Below are 22,323 nucleotides of genomic sequence, written 5' to 3' on the forward strand. Positions count from 1 at the left end.
GTGCTCAATAGGATTTTCAATGGCTGATTTTTCAGAAGCAAATTGCCAGGATTTTTCCAAGGCACCTCTTGGTAGACTCAAACCTCCAGCCTTTCAGTTAGCAGCAGAGCGCATTAACCATTTGCACCACTCAGTGACTCTATAGCTAAAATAAAAACCAAACCCGTTGCCGTCGAGTCAATTCCGACTCATAGCGACCCTATAGGACAGAGTAGAACTGCCTCATAGGGTTTCCAAGGAGCAGCTGGTGGATTCAAACTGCTGACCTTTGGGTTAGCAGCCAAGCTCTTAACCTCTGTGCCACTAGGGCTCCTTATCTTGACATATAGCAAGCACGTTATCGTGGTTTTTTTCTTCAAAGCACTTATTGCTACATATTTTGTGTTTATTGGTGTTATTTAATTATCTGCTTTCCCCTATTAGACTCAAGCCTCATGAAGGGAAGGGCTTTGTTTTAATCACTGCCAGATCCTCAGCACCTGGCACACATTAGGACGTAAAAACTAGTTCCTGGATGAAAGTACTGAACTTTCTGTGGGCAAGGTCTGGGTTTGTAGGCATTATCTCATCCAGTAACCTTACGAGGTCAGTATTTTTATATCCTCATTTGTCAGAGGCTTAGGGGCTCAGAGACAACAAATGTCCCTCAGTTACCCAATTGGTGAGTGGAGACAGCAAGATCTGAACCAACTAGTCTTAATCCAGAATCCACTTTCTTTTCTTTTATTTGAAAATATACACATCAATACATGTAAAACATGTTCCCATTTAACAATGTCTACACGTATTCTTCAGTGATATTGGTTACATTCTTCACACGATGTCAACATTCTCGTTATTTCTGCTCTACTTATTTCACCCCTGTTAATTTAGGCTCACTGCCCCCTAAATTTCTCATCTATACTTTAGAGTTAACTGTGGTACATTTGGTCTCATACAGATAATTTTTTAGTAGAGCGCAATACTTAAGGGTAACATTTTTTACTTTTTGAGCTAAACTGTTTTTTCCTTTGAAGATGACTTCAGGGGATAGTTTCGGTTTAAGGTTTGAAGAATATCCCACTAGTCTCAGGGATTCCTCCAGCTTCAGTGGGTCCAGTCAGTCTAGATTCTTTGGGAATTTGAAGTTCTGTTCCACATTTTTTTCCGTTTCTATCAGGATCCATCTATTGTGTCCGTGATCAAAGCAGTCGATAATGTAGCCGGGCACCGTCCAGTTCTTCTAGTCTCATGTTAGAAGCAGGGCTTCATGGAGGCAAGGAGTCCTGTAGTTCAGTTGCTTCTCTGATTCTTGGGTTTTCTTCTACCTCTGTTGCTCCAGGCGAATACAGACCAATTGTTGTATCTCGGATGGCCACTCACAAGCTTTTAAGACCCCAGACACTACTCACCGAACTGGGAGTAAAGAATGTCACCCTTAAGTATTGTGCTCTTTTAAAAGATTATCTGTATGAGACCAAATGGCCAACAGTTAACTCTACAGCATAGATGAGAAGTTTAGCGGGCAGAACAGAACCTTTAAAAACAGTACTATGCCAGTTGACTGGATTGTAGTATTCACTTTCTTAATCACCATCTGTGATGAGGCCGGAATGAAAGACAGTAGGTGAAAGACCTTTGGAAATGGAAATGCGCTGGATGGAAGTACCCAAACAGCAGTAAGCCTGCAATGATATCCAAGCACAGATCACTTGGAATCCATTTGGGTCTCTTTCCTGTTTTGTTTTTAAGTTTTGAGAACTGTTTTTGCTGCCTCTCTGGATGGTGCAACTCGAGGTGGTAAGGAAGGTGTCTGTGAAGCATTGTGGCACTCTTCAGTTACTGTCAGACTTTGGTGGCGCAAAATGCTCCAGAACAGGGCACGCAGGCTGCACGAATATGTCCTTTATTCTAGAAGCGGGTCAGTCCATTTCTCTGCCTTTAATAAACACGGCATGTTGATTAGAATCAAATATTTCAGTGTGCAAAGAGCTGAGCAAAGAGCACTAGACTGAGTCAAAAGACTCAGTACCTACTCTACCACTAAAATACTCTGTGGCCTTACATGATAATAATCTCTTACTGAATAATAATAATAATAATCTAATTCTTTACTGAATCTTACCATGTGCCAGGAGCCCTGGTGGCATCACGCAGTGGTTAAGCATTTGACTGCTAACCAGAAGGTTGGCAGTTCAAACCCACCAGCCACTCTGCAGAAGATGTGGTGATCTGCTTCTGTAAGATTAAACTAAAAAACTGACTCATAGCGACCCTATAGGACAGAGTAGAACTGCCCCATAGGGTTTCCAAGGAGCAGCTGGTGGATTAGAACTGCTGACCTTTTGGTTAGCAGCCGAGCTCTTAACCACTGTGCCATCAGAGCTCCCCATAAAGATTACAGCTTTGGAAATCCTATGGGGCAGTTCTACTTTGTCCCGTAGGGTCACTATGAGTTGCAGTCGACTCAATGGCAACAGGTTACCATGTGCCAGGCACATTGCAAGTGCTTTATTCTTTTTAACTCGTGTAATTTCCCAAACCACTCTGGGGAGTAAGTACTATTATTAACCCCATTTAATACTATACAGAAGCACAGAGATGTTAAGTGACTTGGCCCAAGTCACACAGCTAATAATCATCAGAGCCAGGATATGAACTCAAGCAGTCTGTCTCCTGAGGACGAGTTTTAGCCCATTCTCCATTCTGACTACCCAGTTTTAGTCTGTAAAGTATGGGGAAGGCCCTCGATTGTATTTTCCAGCTTGAAAAATCTGTGCTCCTGAGGCTGAGAATCAGACAGTCTTTCTGAGTCAGTGGTGTCAGTGCAAAAGGTATAGGAGACCGAGGTGGATTTTACAAGGATGTTACAAAGAAAGAAAGGTCTAAGGTACGGGGTTCTTTTTTATTTTATTTTATTTTTTTTTTTTTGAGTGATAAGAATTTTTTTTTATTTCATATTTGGTGAAAATATACACATCAAAGCATGATCCTATATAACAATTTCTACACATATTCTTCAGTGACATTGGTTCCATTCTTTACATGGTGTCAACATGCTGGTTATTTCTGCTGTAGTTTCACCCCCATTAATTTAGGCTCACTGCCCCCTAAACTTCTCATCTATGCTGGAGAGTTAACTGTTGCCCATTTGGTCTCGTACAGATAATTTTTTAAAAGAGCACAATACTTAAGAGTGACGTTCTTTACTTTTGGAGCTAAACTATTTTTCCCCTCTAAAGGTGACTTCAGGGCATAGTTTTGGATTAAGGTTTGAAGAGGATCCCAAGGCAATAGTCTCTGGGATTCTTTTTTTTTTTTTTTTTTTTTTCCATCAAGTTCTTGCTTGCATCTTGCTGTCTTGTCATTTGCTATTTATCTTGCCTTGATGGTTTGCAGAAATAAGAGCCTTCTGGTGCATACTATCCTCCGGACAGTGTGTATGCGTGGGAAAAGGAAAATGAAACCCTTACGGTCTCCTGGTATTTAACTTCAAAGCAGCTTACACCTCTTTTCTCGTTTAATTCACACAAAGACCCTGTGTGGACAGACAAGGATATTCCCATTTTACAGATGAGGAAACTGAGACAGAGAGAAGTTAAGAAAGTGCATCGTAAGGTCCCTCCTCTTGCCTCCTACAAATATTTCCAGGGTCCTTCCCCCAGGTTTTTCTTACTTTGCAGTTACGATCTTAGCAAACAGCCTCTGATTGCTCCCACCCCAGCCCACACTTGTTGCCACAGCTAGATGAATAATAAACGCTGTCATAATGATAGCTACCATGTATTGGGTGCCTTCACTGTGCCAGGAACTGTGCTAGGGGCTTTTCTGGTCTAATTTCCTTCTAATACCCACAATATCCTTTGCGGTATATAGCATTATGATGCCCATTTTACAGATTGGGTGCCTGAGGCCACACAGGCCAAATCCACACTTGCACACAGTCACACAGCATTCACGTGTGTGAACATGGTTTGTCTTATGTCCCTTCCTGGCTCCTGGTCATACAAGACAATGTCCAAACTCCTCAGGATGGTAGGCAGGCCCCCGCCCCTCCAACCCACGTACTGCTTCCACCTCCTTCACTCTCAGCTACACTCAACCACTCACTGCTCCCTGCTCAGGCCCCTCTGTTCCCCTCCTCCAGTGCACACCCCCACCCCTCTTCTGACTGGGAATTTCCCACCCATCCTTCAGCGCCCAAGCCAGACACCGCCTTCTCCCTACAGCCTCCTCTGACCCGTCGTCTCCCATATATCTCCATGCCCCGCTGTCTCTCCACGCCTTGCTGTCTCTCAGCCCAGGGCACCCTGAACCACTCTTGTTTGTAGCCCAGGTCACATTTTATCACTGGCAGGCACATCATAACACAGTACGAGGGACGTAAGACGGTGGGGAACCGTGTGGTGCTGAAGGACCAGGACATGTGAGCCCCACCTAACTGCATTCCAATGGTTTTTTAAAACACTGGGCCAGACAAACAAAACAACATTGTGGTACTTACTCAACCCACGGGCCACCAGTTTGAAACTCCTGGGAGTTCCTCAAGGAATCTTGTGCTTCTTTACATTGTCAGTGCTTAGATGAGGGAAGGAGAGACAGAGGAGGGAGGGGAGAGGGAGGGAGGGCAGAACTTACATTTTCAGACTTGGCAGTTTGGTTTCTGGAAAACATGGCATTCCAGACCATTAAATCCTCAAGTATTTCCTGTGTCCTTACTATGGGGATTCCAAAAACACTGAAGGGAGTTCAGTGGTTAAAACCGTGGACTTTCATAGCAAAAAAATTTATGCTTGATCTCCAGCGCTGCCACTTACTTGCCAAATGACCTTAGACAACCTGTTGAGTTCTCTGAGCCTCAGATTCATCATCCATAAATTAGGGATGATGATACCAGCCCCACATGGTCTGTGTGAGGATTAACGATATCATGCATAGCCGAGATGCCTGGCATAAGGCACACACGTATCACTTCATTCAACAAACACTGATTGAGCACATACTCTATGCTAGGCGCTCTTTGGGGTGCTGGTGGTGAATAGACAGAGTGGACCCCTTGATCTCATTCTTGGGGGAGACAAGGAATAAACAAGTAAATAATTTGAGAATGGGCCATGTGCTGTAAGAAAAAGTAAACAACACAACCAGTTGCCGTCAAATTGATTCTTACTCATGGCGACCCCGTGTGTGCAAAGTAGAACTGCTCCATAGGGTTTTCAAGGCTGTGACCTTTCGAAAGCAGATCGCCAGCCCTTTCTTCCTAGGCAACTCTGGGCTTGTTTAAACCGCCAGCCTTTAAGTTATTAGTTGAGCACTTAACTGTTTGCAGCACCCAAAGACCTAAGGAAAACAACAGGTAATGAAACAGAGGACAGCAGAGGAGGAAGTTAGGTTGAGAGGTGGGGAAAGGTCTCACTGGGGAGGTCCTTTGACAAGAAGTGGATGGTCAGATGAAAACCTGAGGGAAAGTATTCCAGACAGAGGGAACAGCCAGTGCAAAGGCCTCGAGGTGGGCACACTAAAGGCACCTATTGGCTAATAATATCGTTATGATTGTTGACACATAGCCCTGTCTTCTGACAGTCTGCCACCGTTGGGGAGGGTGGAGTGGGGGGAAGGGGAGCCGGCAGGACCACTGCCCTCCAGGTCTAATGCTCAGCTGAACTGGAGGTCCGAGGCGCCATGTAGATGAGCTCAGCGCCGGCTGGCAGGCACAGCAGCAGCCTCACCATCACGCCGGGGCGGTAGGTCGTCGATCATCAGAGTATGTGCTCCCCACTCACGATGGAAGGCCCTGGGAGGAAATGCAGCCTCTCATGAGTCACAGCCAGATGCACATCTCGGCAGGGAGAGCCACAGCCATGGGGAACCTGGCACGGTTTCCTGGACACTTCCTGAGCGTAAGGCGAGGGGCTCTTGGAGGGCAGGTGCCAGCCAGGCACCGAGAGAGGAGAGAGGCTGGAGGGGTGTGGCCAGGCTGGGGCCCCGGGCTGTGCCTCTCAGGGTCTGGGGCCCAGCCTGCTGGGGCCCCCAGGGAGTTGGAGCTCATGCACGGTTGGTGGTCCTTTGTCTCCCCTCCTCTCCCGGCACGCCTAGCACCTCCTGGACTTCCAGCCAAAATCCACATGCTCCTTGAGGTGTGGTTATGGGGAAAGCAGCTGAATAGGGAGATGGGACATCTGAGCTCTGGTTCCAGAAACTTGGATTCAGATCCAAGGACTTCCATTAACCCAGCGTCTCCGGCCTTTTGTTTCCTCATCTATAAACTGATGGAGTAAATTGGGAGCTCTCCAGGGTTCCGTCTAGCTGGACCATTTTCTACATTTCCCTTCCTATAGATAGGAGAAGGAGCCCTGGTGGTGCAGTGATTAAGTGCTCGGCTGCTAACCAAAAAGTTGGCACTTCGAACCCACCAGCTGCTCCATGGGAGAAAAGTCCTGATGATCTGCTCCCATAGTAAAGATACCAGCCTAGGAAACCCTATGAGGCAGTTCTACTCCTATAGGGTCTCTATGAGTCTGAATCGATTGGACCACAGCTGGTTTGGTTTGGTTTTTTTATAGATAGGAAAAACTGAGGCCCCCAGGCGGGTCTGCACCCCTCCACCCTTGAGTCTGCACCCCTCCACCCTTGCTCCTAGGTCCTGCCTCCCCGCTCCCATCTTCTAGCCCCCTGATGCCTCCTTTTCTCCTTCTTCCTGCAAGATATTGAGGCTAGGGCACCCCAAGGATGACCTTCACTCCCGGGAGTGGGCTATCCCAAATCAGAACCAAGACAGGAACTTCCAGGGGCATCAGCCACCTGTGTACTCACTGGTATGAAGCAGACAAGACCTCCTGTAGCTGCCACCTGCCTGACACCTATACATCCTGCAGTCCAGCTTAAATGGCACCTCTGCCAGGAAGCCCTTACAGATCACCCTAGCCAGAGTCATTACCTTTACCCATCTATGCCACTTTATAATCCTGTCATGGACATTTTCACTTACATTTGTTGTAATTTTTTGTGTATATGCCATAACTCCTCTCCTGATTTCTAACTCATGGAAAGCAGAAACCAAATCACCCCGATTTTTCTCCTGCCCACCACCCACCTCCCTTTCAACATCTGGTGCAATGTTTGTACTCTAAATATTGAATAGATATTCGTGGAATAGATGGAGCTTTCTTTCTTCTATACAAAAGAATTATTTCCATTCGGAATGACTATAGCCAGGAGTGTCAGAGCACCTGCCCTAGACTGGGCTGAATGTTAGCTCCACCATCTTGCACACTCTGGAACCTTGGGCAAGTTACTTAACACTTTGATGCCTCAGTTTCCTTTCTTTTACAATGAGGTTAATCGTAGATAGGTAGATAGGTAGACAGAAAGATAGTTGTCAAGTCAACTCCAGCTCACAGTGACCTTATGTACAACAGAATGAAACATTGCCCAGTCCTGCATCATCCTCACGGTCACCAGCATGTTTGAGTCCATCACTGTGGCTACTGTGCCAATCCTTCTCACGGAGGGTCCCCCTCACCCTTGCTAGCCCTCTACTTCACCAAACGTGATGTCCTGCTCTAGCAATCGATCCCTCCTGATGACATGTCCAAAGCATGCAAGTCGGACAATGTTCTGTTGTGATCCACAGGGTTTTCATTAGGTAATTTTCAGAAGTAGAGCACCAGGCCTTTCTAACGAGTCTGGAAGCTCCACTGAAACCTGTGCACCATGGATGACCCTGCTGGTATTTGAAATATCGGTGGCATTGCATCCAGCATCACAGCAACATGAAAGCTACCCCAGCACGGCAAACTGACAGACGGGTGGTTGAGGATAAGCATGGTGCCTGCCTCCTAGAGTGACTGTGAGGACTAAATGAGTCAGTGCATGTGAAGTGTTTGATAGAGTGCCTGGCACAGACTTGACTCAGTAAGTGAGGTTGTTATTAAATTTCAGTGATCCTATATGCAGATTCTTATTTGATTTTTCAAAAATGTATTACACCATCTTGCACGATGTAAGTTTGCCTTTAGCTAGTTGGCCAAATCCTTTCCTATCTTTGCACTCCCTGGCTCTGCATTGTGTATACACTGCCTGCCGAGTGCAGAGCCCTCCCCAGCTACACTCTTGCTCAGAGGAGGGGGCAGGAGAAGGAAGAGATGGAGCCCCAGTTGCTGGCTTAACTGCCTGCCAGCTTGGGGCTAGCAGCCACATTATGCGCTCTTACTCAATTCATGTGACTCGACAAATTTGGAATGTGTTAGGGAGAGAGTTTTTCCAGCTATGAGTCAGTACATTTATGCTTTCATACACACATAAAAAAATACGAAAAAAAAGAGAGAGAGAGAGAGTTTAGCAAGAATCATTTATTAGAGCAAAGTGGAAACCTCTGGAAATTTTGTTTTGACCCTGAAGGCAAGTAATACTGAAGACATCTAATAAAGTGTTTGAAACCGGATGCAGTTGGGAGATAACTTAGCTAGTTGCATTTTCCTTTTGTATTCTCGGCCACTGTGTTGTACACAGGAGGATCCAATTCACCTGCGTTTATTTAGCACCTTCTGCATACCTAGCTTTTTGCAAAGCATGGTGGGGAAATAAGAGATGTGTAAAAGAAGGGAATCAGACTCAGCATTTATGAAGCACCTATTATGTGGCAGGTGGAGCCCTGGTGGCGCAGTGGTTAAGAGCTGTGGCTGCTAACCAAAATATCGGCAGTTCGAATCCACCACCAGCTCCTTGGAAACACTATGGGGCAGTTCTCCTCTCTCCTATAGGGTCGCTATGAGTAGGAATCGACTCAACGGCAACCGGTTTGGTTTTGGTTTATTTGCCAGATAGTCATGAGAGGGGCAAATGTCCCAAGTTTAGGAGGCAGTGTGGGAAAAACGGAACAACTCAGACAGGTGTGGGTTCAAACCCCACCACCTTAACTTTCATAATATTATCTAATCCCATTTTATGGATGACAGAACTAAGGCTCAGAGAAGATAAAACAGTTTGTCTATGATTACAAAACTCTTGTATGGCAGAAATTGAATTCTAAACTGGATCTTTCGGTCTCCAACCAATAACGTTGTCTCCCTATGCTAAAGATCTGTCATTGTTAGTTGCCACCCAGTTGGCTCTGACTCACGGCCCCCTTACGTATACCAGAACGAAATGTTGCCCGGTCCTGCACCGTCTTCATGACTGTTAGTATGTTTGAGTCCACTCTTGTGGCTGTTGTGTCAATCCATCTAATTGAGAGTTTCCCTCATTTTCATTGGCCCTCTATTTTACCAAAAATGATGTCCTTGTCTAACGATTGGTCTTTCCTGATGATGTGTCTGTATTGAACAACATTCTGTTGTGATGCATAAGGTTTTCATTGGCTAATTTTTGGAAATAGATTGCCCGGCCTTTCTTCCTAGGCTTAGTCTGGAAGCTCTGCTGAAACCTCTCCACCATGGGTGACCCTGCTGGTATTTGAAATACTGGTGGCATAGCTTCCAGCATAACAGCAACACGCAAGCCACCACACTACGACAAACTGACAGATAGTGGTGGGTTAAATTATTGTCCCTAGGAGCTGAGTTTCCACACCAAGGGCAGGGTGGGCAGATGCACCCGCTCTCAGTGATAAACCTCGGCTGTCATCCTCCTGCCTCTGCATGCATATTGTAACCAGGTACAACTTTCTCACAGATCAGTCTCCTCAATCACCTCTTGCCACTTGCCTTTGATTCCTGCCTGTTAGGGATTATGAAGCACCCAGTTCTTGCCCAGGCAGATCCTCTCTACTGTTGTTATTTATTTTCAAGAAAGAAACCACTGCCTGCCCAGAGGGCTTGTGTTTCCAGCTCACTTACATCTCTTTTGCAAAGGTTCGTTTTCATAGATTCCCAATCTCCAGGGAGCTGTGTCTTTTCCTCAGAAACATGAGCTATAATCAAAGGTGCATTCATCCCCCTCACATCTGCCAGCAGCCACACTGGAGCCAGGGTTCCCTGAGGCCTGACAAAATAAAGCTCAGGCCTAGGCCAGGTGCCCAGGGAGAATTTTTCCTTCACAAATCAGATTGCCCTGCAATTGCCCTTTATAAAGATGGCAGCCTCCCAGGAAGTGCTTCGCAGACTTTCTGGGGATCTGGAGGGGACAAGGGTCGATCGGGTACATCCATCCATCCAACAAACACTTTTGATGCCACTGTATTCATATACTGTGGCTGCCATAACAAAGTTACACAAAACTGGGTGGCTTGAAATAGCACAAATATATTGTTTCACAGTTCTGGAGGCTAGAAGTCCGAAATCAAGGTGTTGGCAGGGCCATGCTCACTCTGAAGGCTCTAGGGAAAGATCCTTCTTTACCTCTTCCAGATTCTGGTGATTTCCAACATCCTTGGTGTTCCTTGGTTTATAGATGCACCACTCCAGTCTCTGCCTCCATCTTCACATAGCCGTCGTCCCTCTGTGTCTCTGTGTCTGTCTTTTCTTGTAAGGGCACCAGTCATATTGGATTAGGGTCCACCCTACTCCACTCTACTCCGGTATCTTAACTACCATGGTTTTACGCAAATAACGTGCACAGCCTACGTATTTTTCCAACGGAGCCCTCCTCCCGCCCCAGGTATTTTTGTAAGTATGTCATGCTATTTTTTTACAAGTTGCTGTAAAAAAAATAAAAATAAAAAATTACTGTAACGCTCTTACAAAATACCTCTAGTGGGAGGGTGTGGTCGGCAAAAAAAAGTCAAGGTCACGTTACTTGCATAAAAATACTGTAATTACATTTGCAAAGATCCTATTTCCAAATGAGGTCACATGCAGAGGTTCTGAGGGTGTTAGGACTTCAACATATCTTTTTAGGGTACACAGTTTAACCCATAATAGCCACTGTGTGCCAGAAACTGCCAACACTGAGAATCCAACTCTTTTTTTTCTTATCACTCACAGGTAAAAACCCAACTTCTTTTTTTTTTTTTTTTTTTAACTCTCCTTTCGTTCTCCCCTAGCCCCTAATAACCACAAATCTACTTTTGTCTCAATGCATTTGCCTATTCTAGATACTTCATTCAAGTGGGATCATACAATACGTGTCCTTTTGTGCCTGACTTAGCTCACAGCATAATGCTTTGAAGGTTCATCCATGTCGTAGTATCTATGAGAATTTCATTTCTCTTTATGGGTGAACACTACTCCATTGTATGGATATACCACATTTTGTTCTTCTGTCAGTTGGTGGACATTCAGGTTGTTTCCACCTTTTGGCTATTATGAGTAATGCTACAGTGAACACTGGCGTACAAGTATGTAATTTTCAAGTGTTTTGGGTACGTATATACCTAGGAGTGGAGTTGCTGGATCATATGGTAATTCTGTTTAACTTTTTGAGGAACTGCCAGACTCTTCCACAGCAGCTGCACCATTTTGTATTCCCACCAGCAATGCACAAGGGTTCCAATTTCTCTACATCCTCACCAACACTGGTTAATATTCCATTTTGTTGTTGCTGTTGTTATAATAGTCATCCTTGTGGGTGTTAAGTGGTATCTCATTGTGGTTTTGATTTGCATTTCCCTAATGAGCTCAGGCTGCTAGCCAAAAGGTCTGTAGTTCCAATCCACTAGCCACTCCTTGGAAACCCTATGGGGCAGTTCTACTCTGTCCTGTACAGTTACTGTGAGTCGGAATCGACTCAACAGCAATGGGTTTGGTTTTGGTTTTAATGACTAATGATGTTGAAGACCCAGCTTCTTTAAAGGACTTCAAGTCCCTGGAAGATCTGGCCCTTGCTCTCTCTCTCTCTCTCTCTGGCCATCTCGGCTCCAGCCACTGTGAGCAGCTTCCAGTGTCTGGTGCCCCATGCCCCTCCCCCCATGGGCCCTGCACTCACCATTCTCCAGCTTGCTCTGCTCCTCCTTTCACCCTTTGCCTGCTTTGCTCCTGCTTGCCTCTCAGGTCTGACTTGCATCTGCTGTATCCTCTATAGCTCTCCTTCCAGGGTTGCTGCTACTGCACTGTACTTCAGTCAGCATGATATATTTGACTGAAGTCTTTGTCTTCAGTGGCTGGCCCATCATTGATGAAAGAGTGAAGAGATAGTAACGAGCAAAGCAGACACCACCTTCCCACATCTTCCTGGAGTGTCGATTGTACTTGACAGTTTTGAGGGGGAAACATTTTGAAACAAATACAGATCAATTCTAAAGTAGAAGTCAATATTCTCCTAAACATTCAAGACATTTAGCTGCACCCACAGACCTCGAGTGGTTATGGATTCAGCCTCTTCTGTGCTCTTCATTGAAGAAGAGGTTGGAGCCGGTGAAGAGATAGCTCAGTTTGCCAGCAACTCTAGAGTGTGGGGGTAGGAAACGAAAGATTATTTTCGGTCAGGCCTGAGTTCAAACCCCAGCTCTGGACTTTGTACTTTTGTGACTGCAGGCATTTTACTCAATCCCTCTCAGATTCAGGTTTCCAAATATAGAACAGGTATATGAATACCTGCTCTTCAGAGTTGCTTTGGGAAAGAGATAAGACACTGTGGAGGGCCCAGCCCAGTGCCTGGTGCACAGTAAGCCCTCAGGAAGTGGCTGTTGTGTTAGTTATTAGCTACTGATGCTCCTTTCTGCTCTTTTGAATGAAGGGTTGTTATCGGTGACCAAGGTTAAATATTCTCTAGGGTAAAGAGAGGTAACTTCAGACTGCATTTCCAGTTTTCAGAGTGATGGCCAAGCTTGGGCTTCACAGAAATAGCATGGACTCTTCCAACTTGTTTGAGGTCGACCTTCCTCTCTTGTTCTCAGTCTGGACTGGCTCCAGCCAGACCCTGTTGCTCCCTCTCCAATACTCCACAGGGGCTCGCGCTCACCTCAATGTAGTAGTCTCACCTCAGAACACAAAGATCTGTTTACTAGACCCAGAGTTGATTATTTATGTGTTAAACATTTGCTGAAGAAACATGGAACGGAATAAGCTAAGTTAGAGGGGGTGACTCTAGGGGAACGGGTTTCTCTTCTACAAGCCACTAAAGCATTTTCCCTGTTTTCCCCCTCAGGTGTCTAGCAATTTGACAAGCTTAAACTAGGCCAAAAAGGAGCCCTGCGGGTGCAATGGTTAAGCGCTCAGCTGTTAACTGAAAGGTTGGCTGTTCGAACCCACCCAGCAGCTCCACGGGAGAAAAACCTGGCAACCTGCTCCCGTAAAGATTACAGCCTAGGGAACCCTATAGGGCAGTTTTACTCTGTCATGTGGGGTCGCTATGAGTCAGAATCAACTCGACATCACCCAAAAACAGCAAACAAACTAGGCCAGAAAGGAAAGGAAGGACACCTGTGGAAAAATTGTACAGGCAAATTTATCCTTATTGGGATTTTGCTCCGTGTAACCACCATTTTCTGGTGAAAGGCATCCTGAACCAGGAAGACTAGAAATGTATACACATTTACAAGAAAACTAAAAAGTCCCTTATTTTACAGTGAAATCTGTGAGAGCTGGATCTCGACAGAATTGCCTTATTTTTCCAGGTCTCGCTAGTTTTCCCCCTTTGACATAGTGCAGTCTTACCATTTTTCTATTGCTCTCTATTAAGACTCCTACCTCATAAACACCCAGTGAGTTTTCCTTCTCTGACACGTTTTTGCCTTACATACACAGGTTCCGGCTTTCACAGGTTTTACTGTGTTATAGTGCTCCTACTGAGAGCTGCCATTTTCTATGTGCAGAGCTGTCTTAGGCATCTGGCTTGCACTTCAGCTCTGTATTCTTCACCAGAGCCCAAGGAGACAGGTTCTGTCTAAGCCCCATTTTGCTGATGAGGAAACCAGGGTCCAGAGAAGGGAAGTGATCAGTGTGTGGACACAAAACAAGTCTGAGAGAACCAGGACCTGACTCGGGTCTCCAAACTCATAGACACTCGACACTTTCCACCAAGCTGGTTATGATCAAGTGTCTGGGGGCAGGGGGAGGGAGTGCAGTGTTGGGTTCAAGGACAAAGGAGGAAAACGGAACCAATTCAGTGAACCAATTGAAATGCAACCCCACTCAAGTCCCTTTACATCTCTGCTCAAGTTGCTGCCAGTCGGTTGAATATAATAATAAGTACTTCAGTAATAATAGTAGCTAATGTACGTGCCTGGGGGCAGTGGTGGTTCAGTGGTAAAATTCTCACCTTCTACGCTGGAGACCCAGGTTCAATTCCCGGCCAGTGCAGCTCATGCAAAGCCACCACCCATCTGTCAGTTTTAGCGGTGCTTCCAGACTAGGATGGACTAGGAAGAAAGGCCTGGCAAACTACTTCTGAAAATCAGCCAGTGAAAGCCCTGTGGATCACAATGGTCCAGTAGCCCCCTAACATGGGGATGGCACAGGACCAGGCAGTATTTTGTTCCATTGTGCATGGGGTCACCATGTGTCCTATGGCAGCTAACAACAACACGCGCGCATACACTGTTCTAAGCTGGAGTGACTAACTGGGGGCTCTTTTGGTGGTCCTGGTATGGGAAAGAGCTCTCCAGAGCCCTTGATCAAAACTCCCATCATGCTCTGAGCTGCCCACAGGTGTGTGGGGGTCACACCTGTGATAAGTGCTGCTATCTGGAGTTAGCTCAGATACAGCTGGCCAATGGGTGACAAGTCATAGGAGAGGCCCGAGGGTCATTGCATGCACACTGTATCACTTTGCTCAGTCCTGCAGGGTAAGTCAGTGTTGATTAGAGGAGGAGGGACGGCAGAGCATTCCAGGGAGAGGGACTAGCAGGGCACAGCCATGTGGCTGCCCGGCGCATGGTAGGTTCAAGAAACAAAGAAGAAGTCAGTAAGCCAGGAACATAGTGGGGCAGGTGCAGCTGGGAAAAGTTAGCAGGGAGGGGCCAGGCCTCACCCATCCCGGTAGACTGTGGAGTAAGGAAGGAGTCTGGTCTTTATCCCGAGACACATAGGAGTCTGCTCCCACCTTTGTACCACCTCACTCTACACTGTACCTTCTCACATTCTCAGACTATGACTTGTCTCTCCTTTTTTATACTACTCTTCCAACTTGTTTGAGCTCGACCTTCCTCTTGTTTCCAGTCTGGACCAGCTCCAGACAGACCCTGTTGCTCCCTCTCCCGTCCTCCACAGGGGCTCACTCTCTCCTCAGTATAGTATTTTCGCTTCAGGACATGAACTCTGGTTTAGTAGAACCAGAATTTATTATTCCTATGTAGCTGCTTTAGAGGGAGTGACTCTAGGGGAGTCTCTGAGAGAATCAGGACCAGACACGGGTCTCCAAACTCCTAGAAGGGTAGGGACTGGGTCTTATTTTATGTATGTATCTCTGGTGCTTAGCATAGAACCAGGTATGTACAAAACAACCCCATTACTGTCAAGTTGAATTCCGACTCATAGCGGCCCTATAGGGCAGAGTAGAACTGCCCCATAGGGTTTCTTTGTGGAAGCTGACTGCCACATCTTTCTCCCACGGAGCAGCTGGTGGGTTCAGTCAAACCGCTGATCTTTCAATTAGCAGCTGAGCACTTTAACAGCTGTGCTATCAGGGCTCCTTCCAGGTATGTACAAGTGCTCAAAAAATGATTTAAATGATTGTCAAACTGAATATTCAATATATTCAATATTTAATAATATATCCAATGTTTAATGATAGATGTTGTATATATTAGGAGCCCTGGTGGTGCAGTGGTTAAGAACTCAGCTGTTAACCAAAAGGTCAGCAGTTTGAATCCACCAGCTGCTCCTTGGAAACCCTTTGGGGCAGTTCTACTCTGTCCTATAGGGTCACTATGAGTCAGAATCGACTTGACGGCAATGGGTTTGTAATATATATATTACACAAACATATATTTAAGTTACCTAGAGATTAGTAGCTATAATATAACCTCCTTTATATAGGCATTTCTGAATAAAATGACATGGATTTCTATAAAACCTCACATTCTGCAAAATTCAAAAATAACAGGGTTTGGGGGCCAGTAGGGTTACAGCAGACCACTTACAACCCAGTCAACTCCGTGACAAAGCACAACCCTAGTGATAACACAGTCACTATAGGGCTATATGTTAAAACAAAAAAGGGGAAATGGATGGAAGGAGGCCTAGAGAAGGGTTGAGAGTGCTGAGTTATAGAGGCAGAAGCAGATAGATGTCTTTATCAGAAGTTACAGGTGGAAAGGCAGTTGGCAGCTTTGCCAGAATGTAGTGGTGTCAGGGATGGTTGGTCTGGCTCATGGCCCTTGCTCAGAGATCAGGGAGAACTAAGCAACAAGCCCTTCCAAGACAGAGCATGTGGCCACACTGAGCTGAGAGGAAGAAGATCTCATGGATAGTGTGGAGTCCTTCCTGGTTTACTACACTCAGAGGTGCCAGGGTACTGTGTGTCCAGCTGGTGTTACTCAGTGCTGTAAAACATTAATGTGCTGGCAACATTTGCCTGTGAACCAATGCAACATCCACATTTTTATTGACATCATTCCCCTGTATACTTCCTATGAACTAATCTGCCTGTGGAAGCAAGTTTGGTAGAATGAGCTATAACATAATATAAGACATCTTGATAAACCAAGAATGCCAGCTGGCTAGTTTGCACTGAGAAAGATACCAGTCATGCATCTTACGTGGCTTGTGGACTGTTTTCCTCCTGGTCCATGAGTCTATTCAATAAACCCACCTTACAAGCTGTCGTTATTGTTGCTGGGCACTGTCAAGTTAATTTAGACTCATAGTGACCCCATGACAGAGTGAAACTGCCCCATAGGGTTTTCTAGGCTGTAATCTTTACAGGAGCAGATCACCAGGTCCTTTCTCCCGTGGAGCTGCTGGGGGGGTTCGAACCGCCAACCTTTCAGTTAGCAGCCGAGAGCTTAACCATTTGTGCTACCAGGGCTCCTTCACCTTAGGAGCAGAGGGTACTTAATGAGTGTGGAGCAAAACCCTGTGGAGCTGGGTGACACCAAGTGAGAGCGTCCTAAACCTGTGATGTGATCCCCTCCCCATTGGGGCAGCTGCGCTCCCCCGGTCGTACCCTTGGGCTTGGGGTCAGAGGACCTCAATCCCAGGCTGTCCAACAGCTGTGTGACTTCTGGAAAATCACTTAACCTCTCTGTGCCTCAGTCTCCTCCACTGTAAAATAGGGCTAGTGACACTCCAAGATCTTTTAAGGAGCAGATTAGCTCATGGATGAACAGCTCTCTCTAAACTATAAAGGGCTTGTCCTTATGGATCATTGTCCTTCCTGTCAGTCAGTGCCTGGTCTCCTGAGGCACCTTCTCCCACTGGTTGGTTAATTCTAAGGGCAGTGGACAAGAGAGCTAAACTCTCTGGAATCAAAATAAATTAGTCACTAGGATTAAATGCAGAAGCATGAATTCCCCTGTAGGAAGGAGGCCAGGAACTTCTGACTGGGGAAGTTTGCTGGGCTTTGACAAACCCGAGGAGGTGGGAAACCTGCCCCCAGTATTCAACACCTCCCTCTCTGAGGCTGTCCAACTCAAGGGGAACCCCCTCTACAGAGCCTGAGGCCACCCCGTGCCTGCCCTTTCCATGCAGCCACCTCTCCGCCCCCTCGGCCTTTCATTTTGCTTCCCCAAAAGAGTGTCAAAGAAGAGCACAGGCTTTCAAATCACAAGAACATGGGTTTGAATTAGCTCTGCTACTTTCCAGCTCTGTAACTGCTGACTTTGGAAGCCCACTTCCTCATCTGCAGAATGGGCTACTATGTCCTACCTTCCGTGATTAAAAAGAAATACCAGTTGCTGTCCAGCCCATCCCAATTCATAGGGATTCCATGTGTGTCAGAGTAGAACTGTGCTCCATAGCATTTTCAATGGCTGATTTTTTCCAAAGAAGAATCCCCAGGCCTTTCTTCTGAGGCACCTCTGGGTGGACTTGAACCTCCAACCTTTCAGTTAGCATAGCCGCTGAGTGCATTAACCATTCACACCACCCAGGACTCTTCCCATGATTGAGAGGGTTATAAATCAGGGCTTTGCAGACTTTGACACGGAAATCACCTGAGGGTCTTGTTAAAATGCAGATTCTGTTGCCACAGGGCTGGCTGGGGCCTGGGAATCTGCCTTTCCAGCAAGCTCCTGGGTGATGTGACATCACCCTTGAATAGCAAGATTGTAGATCAGGTGTGTAAAGTACCTGGCGCAAGGTAAGTACTCAGTAAACAGGAGCTATTGCTGGTAAGATTATTTTTTTCCCCAGCCGATAGGTTCTCCTTTGAGAACAGGAGGGATGAATAGAGAGACCTCAGCTCACTTCAGAATTCTTAGGGAAACAAGAAAAACCAGGTTTGGCTTTAGCAGGGAGGGGCTGGGCGTGGGGAGGGAGCAGAGTGTCTTCCAAGCGGCTCCTGGGCTCGCCGCTCCACGCATGCACGTGGACGCAGGTGGCCTGCAGAAGTCGGGGCTCCGGCCTCGACTTGCCACGCAAACGCATCCTCTGAGCCCAGTGCACACAGGGTGCTTCTGGCTACAGCTCTCCCGAGGAATTTTCAAAGACACAGGGTTCACTTGGCAGGAGTCTGCGAGGATATAAATACGGTTTGGGGCTTTTGTTTTAAGGATTGCAGGTTTTTTTCGGCTTGAAGCCTGTGCACAGAGCTTCCTCCCTTTGCTGTCACCAAAATGGAATCATGAGGGGCACGCCGCTCACTCAGAAGAGACGCCAAAGGCTCAAGGAGAATGGGAGTGAGGTAAAAAAAAAAGAAGTCCTTCGCCTCCCCGTCAGATGTGGTCTTAGTTTCGCTCATCTGAAAGCCTACTTCTTGCCAGGCTGCTGAGTCATCCGGGGTTAGGGTCGTTTTTTTTCCCCCCCAGAATCTACACAAGGCCCAGAGATTTCGAGGTTGGTGTAATGAGCAGCTCGGGTCTCATGGTTTCCACTTCCTTTCTACTCCCCACTTGCATCCCCGTCTTCCAGTGACTCGGTCCTGCTAGAAAATGGAGTTGGATGCCCAATGGCTCGGCCCGGCTTTTAATATCGGGTTTCTCTTCTTTGTAGGTCTTGACGCAGTGACAGCTCTTGGAGTCAAATAGTAAAAAGATTCCCAGGATGTAAGCAATACGGGACTGGTGAGTGATGTTGTGTTTGGCAGTCAGGGGCCTGGGTTGGATTTCAAGAAGGGAAAGGAGGTGAATGGGAGGGGCAGGGGCAGCTGAGTCCTGTCCAGGAGGGCAGCAGGGCCTTTGCATCTCTGAGACTGTCTCCATGCAGACCCACCTGGAACAGCACGGTGCAGAGAATCCAGGTGTGAATTCCACAGAATGAACTAGATTCCTGCCAGTCCCTCCCCACAAGCAAGCGAGCTTGCTGGTGGCTGGGCTGTCTTCTTTCTGCTCAGCCTCACCAACCAGAGGGCGTGCGCTTGGAATCGTTTTCAGGGACCCTCTGGACAGGGTTAAGGACACACTCTTGGAACCGAGTCGGGGGAGGGGGATGTGGCTCACACCAGTTTGTCAGCCGTAGCCCCAAGGAGAGATGACTGAAGGGAAGTGAGAAAGCTTTCCGTGAACATTTGGTAAACTATCACTGGCAAGAGGAAAGTGGGCAGATATTGTCTCAATCTAAGGAAAAATTCTAGCCAAAGAGCTCTGCAAAGGTGAGATAGACGTCACTGAGAAGTAGTGAGTTGCCCATCGCTGGTAGAATTCAAGCATTCGTGAGTAAGGTTGAAGAGGGGGCAGTTGTGACTAGAGTAGTCTTTTGAAGACTGAAGTGGTGATCTAGAACCCCCCAAGGGGCCATAGAAGGAGGGAGAAGTCTAGGGAGAGCCTGAATGAGAGGAACTTCCTGGCACACGCACTCACATACTCTCACACTCATACACTCTAATACTCTTTCTTCCTCTATAAAACCATTTGGAAGCCAATGGATAAGATGACCCTCAGTCTCTCCTATGACGTATCACCCATTGGCCATTTGTAGCTGAGCTAACCCCAGACAGAAGCACACATCACAGGTGTGACCCCAGATACCTGGATGCATGTGACAGGTTCACAAAGCATGCTGGGAGTTTTGATCAGGGGTTCTGGGAGCTCCCTTCCATACCAGGGCCACCCAAAGAGCCATGAGGTAGTCAGACCATCAGGGGATTTGGCCCAAGATGCGGAAGAAGAGGCACAGGAGATGCTGTGGCAGGAGACGCCCCAGGACCCACAGAAGACAGAAGTGGGTGTGACCCAGGCAGACAGTCTGTGGGAGAAGCATGGCTTCTCCAAGGAAATCGGGGCCCTTTGGCAGGAGAGGGGCTGGTGGTACCACACACACAAGTGACCAAAACCTGGCCCACCGGCCATGAGAAGAGTCGCACCCTTGACCCAAATGCGGAAATTATGCCGGAGGGACACCCATTTCGCATGAGAGGGTATGGATAAGGAGCACACAGGTTTCCTTTGTTCTTTGTAAGGGGTCTTCTTCCCTGGTCTGGGTCGGTAAATATTTACCAAGGGCCCCTGAGGGCAGTGCTCTTTACGGAACTGACAATTGGATGAGCATCTGGTTTGACAGCTGATGTGCACGGGCTGTACGTTCACGGAGCCCTGAACGCTGATGCGGGGAGGGGGGCACAGGGGGCCGAGAGAGCTGCACAGTGAATTTGAGCCATGACTTGGCGCTTTCTTGGCAAGTCCTCAAGCGGGAGCTGGGCTCTGAGGACAGAGGCTGCGTCTTTATACCCACAAGTGCTGGCACATAGTAGGTGCTCAGCAGATGACTGTTGAATGACCGAAGGGGAAAGTGATAGGGAAGCAGTTCAGGGAGGAGATGTTTCTGGCTAAGAGCAGGACCCTGGAGACAGACTCACCAGATGCTGAGTCGACTCCTACTCATAGCGACCCCATGTGTGTCAGAGTAGAATTGTTCTCCATAGGGTTTTCAGTGGCTGATTTTTGGGAAGTAGATTGCCAGGCCTTTCTTCCAAAGCATCTCTGGGTGGACTCGAATCTCCAACCTTTCAGTCAGCAGCTGAGTGCATTAACCATTTGCACCCCCCAGGGATTCCGGAGTCACATTGCCTGGGCTCGGATCCTGGCTCTTTCAGTAGCTGTGGGGCCTTTGGGAAGTTGTCAACCTCTGTTTGCTTCCTTTTCATCTGTAAAACGGGCATAGTTGTAGTAACTGCCTCATAATGTGGCTGCATGGATTCAGGGAATTAATTCATCTAAAGCGGTTTGGCCCTGTGCCAGTACACAGTAAGTGCTCAATAAAGATTAGCCCTTACTTTGTAGTCGTGGGACATGACTCTGGGCTAAGGGTCAGGGCTGGGACAGGAAATAGCATGGGTCAGAGGATAGCGCCCTGGGCTGGGAGACAAGCTGCTGCCTAACTGCAGAGAGGCAACCAAGGAAGCAGTCACTCTCCCACGCACGTTCTCTACAACTGAGATGCTTGACAAAGCAGTCAAGGATGGCACCATTTTTTCTGCTTTCTCCCTCTGATGGTTGATCCTGGTTTATGGGCTGAAGACAGGGCCTCTAAGCCAGCTCCACCATTTATTACTAGTTGGGGGATGGGGGTCATGGAGAATGGTTTGATTTCTTACAACCTCCCTTTCACCCAGTGAATGGGAACACCCGTGTTTGCTGCCTTTCCTCCCGGGAGTGGTCTGGAGAACTGAGGAGCACTGGCCCAACAAAAAAAACAGTTGCTGTCAAGTTGATTCCAACTCATGATGACCCCATGTGTGTCAGAGTAAAACTGTGCTCTGAAGGGTTTACAACGGCTGATTTTCAGAAGTAGATCACCAAGCCTTTCTTCTTAGGTGCCTCTGGATGGACTCAAACCTCCAGCCTTTTAGTTAGTAGCTGAGTGCATTAACCATCTGTACCACCCAGGAGCTCTGGCCCAAGGAAAGGATTCTGTTAATGTAGATGGAAAATAATTTAAGAATCGAGCTTGGGTAGCCAGATCTTGAGTCTGACATCCCTGCAGTCAATGTCAGTTCCCCATCCCTTCCCCAGTTGGGTCTAGCTGCCTCCTTGGCTAAAACGCAAACAACTTGTCCCTGGATTCTCAGAAGGATGCTTCACCTTGCAAAAGGCACCACCCACTATCTCAGAAATTGTAGCATATTTCAAATAAAAATTGCCTTTAGCTGAAATATCTGTCAGGGTCACATTCCTCACATTAGTACTATACTTGGGGCTATTGAATGAGCTTGCTCAGGGGCCTACCTTTTGGCTCCCTGCCCCAACACCTTGACCCTAGCTGGATAGTAGGGTCATAGTGTAAGCCATTTAAACATATAGTAAATCATGTATGACACAAGCATGGCCCCTGTGCCTATGGTGTCTTAACAAATGCCCTTCATACACACCTCCTTTTCCCTGTACACCCCCCTGACATCTGAGTTACACAAACACCTGCCAAGTGCCCACAA

The 22,323-nt window shown here is 47.0% G+C and overlaps 1 protein-coding gene across 2 annotated transcripts in view; it reads left to right on the forward strand.

Moving 5' to 3' along the window:
• Window positions 1-22,323, forward strand: part of ZHX2 (zinc fingers and homeoboxes 2) — a 189,018-nt gene that overhangs the window by 72,450 nt on the left and 94,245 nt on the right. For both annotated transcript variants that reach the window (XM_004372980.2, XM_023728176.1), the window contains exon 2: window positions 18,948-19,018. The gene's annotated coding sequence lies outside the window, so the exon portion shown is untranslated. The remainder of the gene's footprint in view (window positions 1-18,947; window positions 19,019-22,323) is intronic.

Source organism: Trichechus manatus, unplaced genomic scaffold, assembly GCF_000243295.1.
Source record: "Trichechus manatus latirostris isolate Lorelei unplaced genomic scaffold, TriManLat1.0 scaffold00022, whole genome shotgun sequence".
NCBI lineage: Eukaryota > Metazoa > Chordata > Mammalia > Sirenia > Trichechidae > Trichechus > Trichechus manatus.